We start from the raw sequence: 10086 nt of genomic DNA on the forward strand, positions 1-10086 counted from the left end.
GCTGTCTCAGCCTGGACCGTCCCCTCCACTCCACACAGTTCCCTGAAAGCGAACAGTGTGGCTGTCATCTTCGCACAACCCGTGTGTCCCAGCCTTGTGCCTGGCACATAATAGGGACTTAGTAACTTTTGAATAAAGAGCTCCCAGGTTTTTAAAAAAAAAAATTTTTTTTTAACATTTACTTATTTTGGAAACGAGAGAGTGAGATGATCCCAAGCAGGCTCCTCACTGTCAGCACAGAGCCCAACACAGGGCTCGAACTCACGAACCGGGAGATCATAACCTGAGTCAAGATCAAGAGATTAACCGGCTGAGCCTCCCAGGCACCCCAGAACTCCCAGTTCTTAGTGTCACTTCTTCACTGCTTCTCCTGGCCCCAGTGAGATGTGATTGTTGCTTCCGGGCTTCATTCATTTAACAGATTTCGTGAGTTCCTGCTACGTTTCAGGCACTGTGCTAATGGAGGGGGGGGAGGGGGGGGATACGAGAAAGTTCAGTCTAGGTTAATAGACTGTCAAGTAAATGATTATAACACTGAGGTAGGTACCGTGATGAGTCCTCTGTCACGCACCTTTGCCGTAGAGAAACTAATACGAAAAGCCAAACCATGGACATGCTCGTTGGGGAGCATGGTGTCAGGGCAGCGGGAAGGGGTTGGATGAATCAATCGTTCTGTGACACCTTGGTCCATTCAGGCTATTCTAACAAGGTACCACAACCTGCGTAGCTTCCAAACCACAGAAATGTATTTCTCACAGTTTTGAAGGCTGGGAAGCCCAAGAGGAAGGCATCAATGTGGTGGAATTCTGGTGACAGCCTGCTTCTTGGTTCACAGCTGTCAGCCCTCTCTGTGTCCTCACGTGGTGGAAGGGCTGAGGAACCCCTGTGGGGTCTCTTATACAAGGGCACGAATCTCATTCGGGAAGGTGCCACACTCATGACCCAAGCACCTTCCAAAAGCTCTACTTCCCAACACCGTCATCTTGGGGCGCCCTTGTGTATGACACACAGCTTCATACAGCACGGACCAACCTGTTGGGCGGGGTGAATGGTCACGTTTCCTCCTCTCCGGACCCCACTATCTGTGGCAATCGGTCATTCTCCACAGCCCCGTATCAAAGAATCCCAGGGTTAGAGGTACTTAAGAAGAGTGTAGACCAACCATTCCTTGTGCATGAATCTCCTCCCTGACACGCACCAAGCACTTGTCCGGCCCGTGTTCCAGGACTTCCAGTGCAGAGAACGCCCGAGCCCATGCAGCAGCCCAGTTACCCCTTGACTCTCGCAGTCTGTGTTCCCGGAGCCTTCCCCAGCCCTGCGCTCTGGAGAACACGGTACAACCCCATTCCTTCCTCTCCAGGGCAGCCCTTCCGACAGCTGCTGAAGACTGCTCCCCAGCCCCCTGAGGGGGTCTCTCCCGCGCTGAACACATCCTCCTTTCCTTCACCTTCCTCACACGATGGGGTTTCAAGTATCCTCACCGTCTTGCCCATTGCCCTTGCTCTAAATAGGATGGGCAGTTACTGTCGTGGCCAGATGGGCTTTCTCTTTGACCCAAAGAGAAAAATCCATCAGAAGCTTCATACAAGCCAAAAAGCAAAAACGAAAACAAAAAACAAACAAAAAGGCCCCATTACACCTAAGGTTTGAAAATAGGCTGCTGGCTGCCTCACGGCTCCAGATACCCCGCCACCCACTGCACCCCCGGCACCCCCCAGCGTAACTAGGAAGGCAGAAGGCATGCACTAAAAATGTTCTTTTTTAAAAGATGTGAGCACTACCGCTGGAGATCTGTATTTTCAGAAGTTTTCTGTGAGCTCACTGAAATGAAGGCGTGGGCCACCTCCACCATTCGTCCCCCCGCAGGGACAGTCTCAGCTTCCCAGCCTAGCAAAGCCGGCACTGCTCTGAGCCAGCTCTCGACAGAGTAATGAGGAGGTGAGGCCTGTGGCCCCCACCGTCCTCCCCGTCCCCTGTCTCCCATTGTCCTGAGTGCCCCCTTGCCTCCAAAGCATGCCGACTCCACAGGTCACTCCTGCACTTCTCTGAAATTCTCACTGGCCAAGGACCTCCAAGAGGGTAGGAACTATGTCTTTCCACCCTCTACCTCTGCTATCCCCCTTCGAAAATTTCTCCTCCGAAAACATTCCGAGTCACTTGTATTCTCTTATGGATGCGTGTCAGTACCTTATCTTCCCAGGGATATTTGTCTTCTTTCTCTCTCTTTTTTTTTTTTAATTTTTATTTATTTTGAGAGAGAGCATGAGCAGGAGAGAGAGAGAGAGAGAGAGAGAGAATCCCAAGCAGGCTCTGCACTGTCAGCACGGAGCCAGATGTGGGGCTCAGGCTCATGAACTGTGAGATCATGACCTGAGCCACAACCAAGAGTCGGATGCTTAGCCAGCTGAGCCACCCAGGCGCCCCAAGTCTTATTTCTAATTATGGTCTCCAGTTAAGGAGACTCCAAGCATCAGCTAAGTGAGCGTGGTTGCTGGAATGTGCAGCGGGAAGAACCTTCCTTCTTGGGTTCGCACGTAACATCTGCAAACTGAGGCAAGTGTTTGATTTCTAGCTCCGACATCGATGAGCCGCTGACTTGTCTGGTGTTAGTAAAACCTCCTTGTATTAGTCATGCTTCTCCCGCGAAACACAACCTATAGGATGCCCGTAGAGAGAACGATTTGTTACAAAGAACTGGCTCCCACGGCCGTGGAGACTGACATGTCCCAAACTGTGCAGGTGGAGTTGGTGAGCTGCAGGCCCGAGAGAGCCAGTGGGTGGTTCCAGTCCAAGTCTGAAGGCCACCAGGACAACCGTGGTGTAGGTCCGGTCTTAAGACCAGCAGGCTCAAAGCCCAGAAAAAGCCAAAGTTTTAGTTTGAGTCCAAAGGCAGGGAAATGTTGATGTCCCAATTCGAAGGCAGGCAGGAAGGAGGACGGTTTTGCTCAGGGGCAAGTCAGCTTTTTTGTTCTGTTCAGGCCTTCAACTGATTGGACAGGGCCCACCCACATTGGCTTCGCTCGATCTTCAAATGTAAATGCTAATCTTATCCAAAAACACCCTTACAAACACCCGCAGAATGTTTGACCAAACATCTGGACACCCCAGCCCCCTATCAAATTGACACATAAAATTAATCATGGATATAGATGATTTGGGCAAGCCAAAAGACCTAGCCCTGGTGGTGAACAAGAGACATCAGATGGGAAAGTTCTTTGACCTCTTGGACATGCAGGCAAGGCCATCCTTGGTATTTCACTCCACCTTTTCCCTGGCCCCCATCCACCAATCCCACAACTTCTTTCCACTCCCACTTCACACTTTATATTTTTTTAACACAAAGGGAATTTTCTTTATATATATATATATATATATATATATATATATATATTTATATATTTTTTTAATTTTTTTTAACATTTATTTATTTTTGAGACAGAGAGAGACAGAGCATGAACGGGGAAGGGGCAGAGAGAGAGAGAGACACAGAATCGGAAGCAGGCTCCAGGCTCTGGGCCATCGGCCCAGAGCCTGATGTGGGCCTCGAACTCACGGACCGCGAGATCGTGACCTGAGCCAAAGTTGGATGCTCAACCGACTGAGCCACCCAGGCGCCCCTATATTTATATTTGTATTTATATTTATATTTATATATATTCTTTATATATATTTATATATATGTAAATATAAATATATAGTTATTTAGTTTAAGAAAGAGAGTGAGCAGAGGAGGGGCAGAGAGAGGGAGAAAGAGAGAATCCTAGGCAGACTCCCCACTGTCAGCACAAAGCCAGACACGGGGCTTAATCTCAAGAACCATGAGATCATAACCTGAGCTGAAATCAAGAGTCAGCCTGAGCCTCCCAGGTGCCCCTATTTTATTTGATTTTTAAGTAAAATGTAGAAACTCAAGCATGGGGTTTGAACTCATGACCCAAGATCAAGAGTCACACGCTCTACTGACTGAGCCAGCCAGGTGCCCCTCCCTCTTTTTTTAAAGTTTATTCATTTTGAGAGAGAGAGAGAGCACACACTCTAGGAGGGATAGAGCAGACAGAGAGAGGGAGAGAGAGAGACCATCCCAAGCAGGCTCTGCACTGTCCTTGCGGAACCCGACAAGGGGCTCAATCTCATGAACCCAACTGTGAGATCATGACCTGAGCCGAAATCAAGAGCCGGATGTTTGACTAAGCCACCCGGGCGCCCCACACTAAGACATTTTTTAACGCAGTTTAAGAAAATATGATTCATAAAATTCATAGACACGAAGTGAAATGAAATACCTCTTTCCGTAGCATACTGAAACAAAACCCACAGACTCATTCAAATTAATGTGAAACCACTCATCATTCACGCAGCGTTACTAAACTAATCTAAAGGTGAAAAGGTACTACAACAAACCACATGATCCACAGAGAGAACACAGCCTCTGTCTTCAGCCCAGCCTCTTGATAACGGGAGCAACCTTTAGACGAGGTGGTCTACTTGCTTAACGGTAAGGTGGCTTCCACCTGCCCGTTCATTTTGTTTGTGCGATACTTCATTTCATCAAGCAAGCGAATTTAATGAGCTCCTACCACGCGTAGCTACAGATCTAGACTTGGGGCAACAGGACAAGGGATGAGATGTGGCCTTCGCCCCGGGAGAACCTGGTTGGGGAACACGTGGCAGGGCCCTGCTGGGGCTTCCGCTCTCACTTAGCACCGCGTCTCCTGGGAAGCCTCTCCGGTCCCCGGCACCGGGCCACCGCCCAGACTGGGCTGGGGCCCCACCGTGACTCCCCTCGTCCTGCGCCTCTCAACACAGCACTGGCACACGCTCCGTGATTGCCTCTGCGTGTCCCCGAACCCCTCACTGGTCGGGGGCCTCCGAGGGTAGGGACCGCTCCTGCGTCTCACCCGGCCACAGCCCTGGCACGTGCTAGTTGCTTCATAGATGTTTGCGGAAGGCGCGAGCGGAGGAATAAGGCCAACAAACTTTGGTCCAGTGTACCCGAGGGCCATATGGGAGCAGCGGGCGATGGGAAGCCTGAGGAGGAAGTGATTAACTTCGAGGCCCCAGGAAGGGAGATGTCTGTGCTGAGGCTTGGAGAATCAGTACCATCTCAGCAGCAGAGAAGAGGCAGAGGGCTTTCCGTGAAGAGAGGGCCACAAGTGCAGAGGCACGGAGGCCGGAAGGAGCCAGGCTTGGCCGACCAGCAGGAGGAAGCGCGTTGCGGCTTGAGCAGGCTTGAGAGGCTGGGGGGACAGGGCTGGGGTGGCCACGGAGGGGATACAGAGGTGGACAGAGCCACCGGTGAAGGAGCCTGCTTGCCGCGGGCGGGTGAGTCCCCTCAGGCTGCTGTCCGTCACGTGTGGGGCAGGTGTTCAGCGCACGGGGACAACGCAGGCTGCGGGCGAGCAGGGCCCTCAACGGCAGTCGAGAGGGTGGAGAAAGGGAGATAGAGGCACAGTGAATACAAGACTCCAGGGCGCCTGGTGGCTCAGACAGGAAAGCGTCTGACTCTTGCTTTCGGCTCGGGTCGTGATCTCACAGTTTGTGGGATCGAGCCCTGTGTTGGGCTCTGTGCTGAGCGTGGAGCCCACTTGGGATTCTCTCTCTCCCTTCCTCTCTATCCCTCTCCCTCTCCCTCTCGTTCTCTCTCTCTCAAAAATAAATAAACATTTTAAAAAAGGAATAGAGGTGCCTGGGTAGCTCAGTCGGTTAAGCGTCCAACGTCAGCTCAGGTCATGATCTCGCGGTTCGTGGGTTCGAGCCCCGTGTTGGGCTCTGTGCTGACAGCTCAGGGCCTGGAGCCTTGCTTTGGATTCTGTGCCCCCTCTCTCTCTGCCCCTGCCCCGTTCACTCTCTCTCTCTCTCTCTCAAAAATAAACATTTTTATAAAAATAAATAAATAAAAGAATAATACTTGCTTTTCAGAAAAGCTTCAGAGATAATGCAGAGGCTTCTTGTAGTCTCCTCACCTCCACCTTTTGCAATTGTTGATAAGTGGAACAAAAATAGCCCTGAATCAGTGCACCCTGGGACAAGTCACATCGTCTCAGTCGGCCTCAGTTTTGTCACTGGTGAAAGAGGGGGATCCGTCGGTCCTCACCCCCCATGCTGTCCCCACGTCACTGTAATAAAGTCACTGGGATGAGGCCAGCCTGTGAGGTGGTCTCTGGATCTGGCCTGCTGCTCCCGGAGCCCGCTTCCTCTCTGGGACCTAGGTCTCCTAGCAGCCAGGGAGTGGGGGCAGCACTCGGTGCCCACCCCCACCCCCGACAGCCCCATCTGAGCTGCAGTGATAATGTCTTTCGTCAGCACGGACCCCAGGGCGAACATAGGGTCCAGCATATGGGGAGGTAGACAAATATTATTTGACAAAAAGGTGGAGAGAACGTTACCTGGGGATTATAAGTACTCAACAGTTCATGGGGGAGTGGGAGGCACAGGGCACAGAATGATGGAGAGGAGGTCAAATGTCAGTAAGGGGCAGACTGATGTCAAGTCACCAGGGCACGCTAAGCTGCCTCCCAATGTGTGCAGAGGCCCAGTGACAGTGTTGGGTGTCAGAAAGCCCCTACCTTGAACAGGCCTCCAGCCAGTGCTGACAAGACCGCCAGGCTGCTGTAATCAAATCGGACCCTGGAAACCAAGGGCTTTTTCCCCAACGGCAAAGAAGTAACCTGAGATCCAGGCTGTCCGCCAGATGTTCCCCACTCTAACCTTCTTGCACCGCCATCCCTCTAGAACTGGCTCTGCAAGGATGGGCACCCCAGGCCAGAAAGAAGACCCGTGAGGGTACAAAGGACGGGGCACCACCCACCCAACCCCACCCCCGCCCTGTTTCTCCAGTTCCTAGGCTCACACCACGAGCTGGGGCCCAGGGCTCCAGCCCTCTCTGGGGGATGGGCAGGGCCCAGCATGATGGGGACAGAGCGAGCTGTGGAATAGTCTGACCCTCTCTCTCCACCACAAAAAAATCTTATTTTTCCCTCCTCTAAACTCTCTGGCTTATGCCATTTCCACTCACATCCTGCCTCATACGTGTGGGCACGTTTGATTCAAAGGTGCTTGTTCAAGGGCGCCTGGGTGGCTCAGTCGGTTGAGCGTCCGACTTCGGTTCAGTTCATGACCTCGCGGTCTGTGAGTTCGAGCCCCTCGTCGGGCTCTGTGCTGACAGCTCAGAGCCTGGAGCCTGCTTCGGATTCTGTGTCTCCCTCTTTCTCTGCCCTTCCCCCGCTCATGCTCTGTCTCTCTCTGTTAAAAAATAAACATTAAAAAAAAATTCAAAGGTGCTTGTTCCTCTCCACCTAAATTCAGCAAATGGTCCTTACGGGCATGAGCCAGACTGCCCTTGTCTGAGAGCCTCACTCGTGTTAGTTGTGAGATCTTTGAGGCTATTTGCAGTCCCCTCCTCCTTTCCAGAGTCCCCTCTCCTCCTGCTTCTCTCCTCTCCTCTGTCCTTAGCAAGGAGGACTAAGGAACTACCAACACAAGGTCCCAATGCTTGCGAGTTAGTTTAGCTGGTCCCAGATATTGAAAGCTTGTGCTAGAAAATCCCCTGTGAGCCCCAGCTTCCTGTTCTTGTGTATTCTGAGCCTCCTTTTGTGTACTCTGAGACAGTTTGTACACGTGAGAGGGAGGGCTACCAGTCCAGTGGCCCAGGTTCAATGTTCCAGTGACAGACAGGCTGACATCGATGACTGACTGGTGGTTCTTTTTCTTCTTCCCACATCTCACACACACACACACTAAAAAGCCCTGGGCCAGGTCTGTTTCCATATGGGAGAAATTAGAGAAGGAAAGTGTGTGTGTGTGTGTGTGTGTGTGTGTGTGTGTGTGTGTAGTCTTGAACTTGAATTGGAAGTATTAATATAAACTCACAATGTGTTTACATTTTAAAAATGTCCTAGCTTTGTCCACTGGAAAGGCCTAAAAACAATGATGTACCCAGTAACGGGCACTCCTAGTGCAGATTTTATGGTCTCTAAAAACCCTATCCCACAAAAAGCAATCAGAGACCCTTCCAAGAAGTAGCTCATTCCAAATCTGTGGCAGGAAATATACAAGATGAGCCTGGACATCTAGTCATGCCAGAAAGCAGAGAAGCTTTAAAGGACCAAAAAAAAAAAAAAAAAAAAAAAAAAAAAAATGGCATCAAAAGGACTCAGAAATCAACTTGAGGGACGCTTGGGTGGCTCAGCTGGTTGAGCGTCTGACTCTTGATTTTTGGCTCAGGTCATGATCCCAGGGTCAATGGGATCAAACTGTGTGAGATTCTCCCTCTCTCTCCCCGCCCCCCGCCTCTCTCTCTCTCCCCGCCTCCTAGGTCCCTCCCCCACTTGCATGCACTCACTCTCTAAGATAAAAAATAAATAAAAAATAAATCAACTTGAAGAGGCTTCCACTGGCCAGTCACAGGAGCAATATGAACATGAATAACAGCTGTGAAGGACTGAAACCCATCAAGTATGTTTAAATCCACGAACTCATAACAACACTAAGGGATAAAAACCTCTCTGGCATCATTAGGGATGTTAGGAAATCAATTCAATATTTTGAAAACTGGTAAATACAAGGAAGGAGTCAAGCATTTTTGAAGAAATATCATTTTCCAAGGTCTATGCAACAGTGGGTTGTAAGTACAGATAGCAGTGACTACTAATATCAAAAAAGAAAGACAATACCTGCTCCCTTCTATGGAAGTACACAAATCTACTAGGTATTCTTACAAAAATTTATCTATCTATATCTATAGATATATATATCTCTCTATGTATAAAATCTGATCTGGTCTCAGATTTTAATTACCAATTTACAGAAAATACAGGGGCAATAACATATGAAATGTCACCATGGGAATATCAGCAAAATCCAGATCTGTAGGAAAATAACGCAGTTTAACAAATAAATTACAAGGAAAAACATTAAAACTGAGAAGGTACCTGTGGATTACAAGAGATCTGAGAGACGTATCAATCCATTGCAACATCTGGAACTTAATTAGGTTCCAATTTGAGCAAAAACCGTAGGAGACAGGGAAATGTGAACACTGGTTAGTTAATTGCACTACTGAATTAGATTTAGGTCTGATCATAATGATGTGGCTGTGTGTTTTTCATCTTAAAGTCCTTACCTTGTAGAAAAACATTCTGAGATACTCAGGAATGAAGTATAATATCTGAAATTTGCTGTAGGAGAGGGGCGCCTGGGCGGCTCAGTCAGTTAAGTGTCTGACTTCAGCTCAGGTCATGGTCTCATGGTCTGTGGGTTCGAGCCCCGCATTGGGCTCTGTGCTTACAGCTCAGAGCCTGGAGCCTGTATCTCCAGATTCTGTATCTCCCTCTCTCTGCCTCTCCCCAGCTTGTGCTCTCTCTCTCTCTCTCTCTCTCTCTCTCTCAATAATAAATAAATAAACTTAAAAATTATTAAAAAAAAAAAAAAAAACAACACCTCTCCCTCAATGGGTAGGGGAGGGAGAGTAGATAAAATTAAAATGGCAAACTGTTAATAATTGTTAAAATTGGGTTTGTTATACCAGGCTCATTTTTCATGTATGTTTGGAATTTTCCATAATAAAAGGTTAAATAAAATATAGAACATTTAAAAATAAAGTCAATCCTTTTTTAAAATTTTTATTTAAGTAATCTCTGCACCCAATGTGGGGCTCAAACTCTCAACCCCAAGATCAAGAGTCGCATGCTTCAATGACTGAGCCAGCCGGGCACCTCAAATAAAGCTGGTCCTTGCGTATGGTGTTAACCATTCTGACCACCAGAATTAGGAACAAGAAGGCCAGTCAAGTTTGGAAGGATGAGGGAGGTGGCATTGCAGGGAAGACTCTGAATTTGACCTGAGCCTGGCAGGAAGGGTGAAGGAAGCAAGGCTCAGTGATGTTGAAATCCTAGCCTGCACATACCAGGTTCGTTCCTGCTTCCTATTGCTGTGGTTTAGATAGAAGGTGTTTGTTCCATCTCTTTGGCCACATTATGAGCCCCTTGCGAAGGAAAATGCCCCACTCCCTTGCACTCCGTGCTTTTCCCGCCCCCGCCCTCTCCCCAAATTCCCCAACTCTCCAGTCCAAGAGGTAGCTCCTCCTAG

Source organism: Neofelis nebulosa, chromosome 15 (assembly GCF_028018385.1).
Source record: "Neofelis nebulosa isolate mNeoNeb1 chromosome 15, mNeoNeb1.pri, whole genome shotgun sequence".
NCBI lineage: Eukaryota > Metazoa > Chordata > Mammalia > Carnivora > Felidae > Neofelis > Neofelis nebulosa.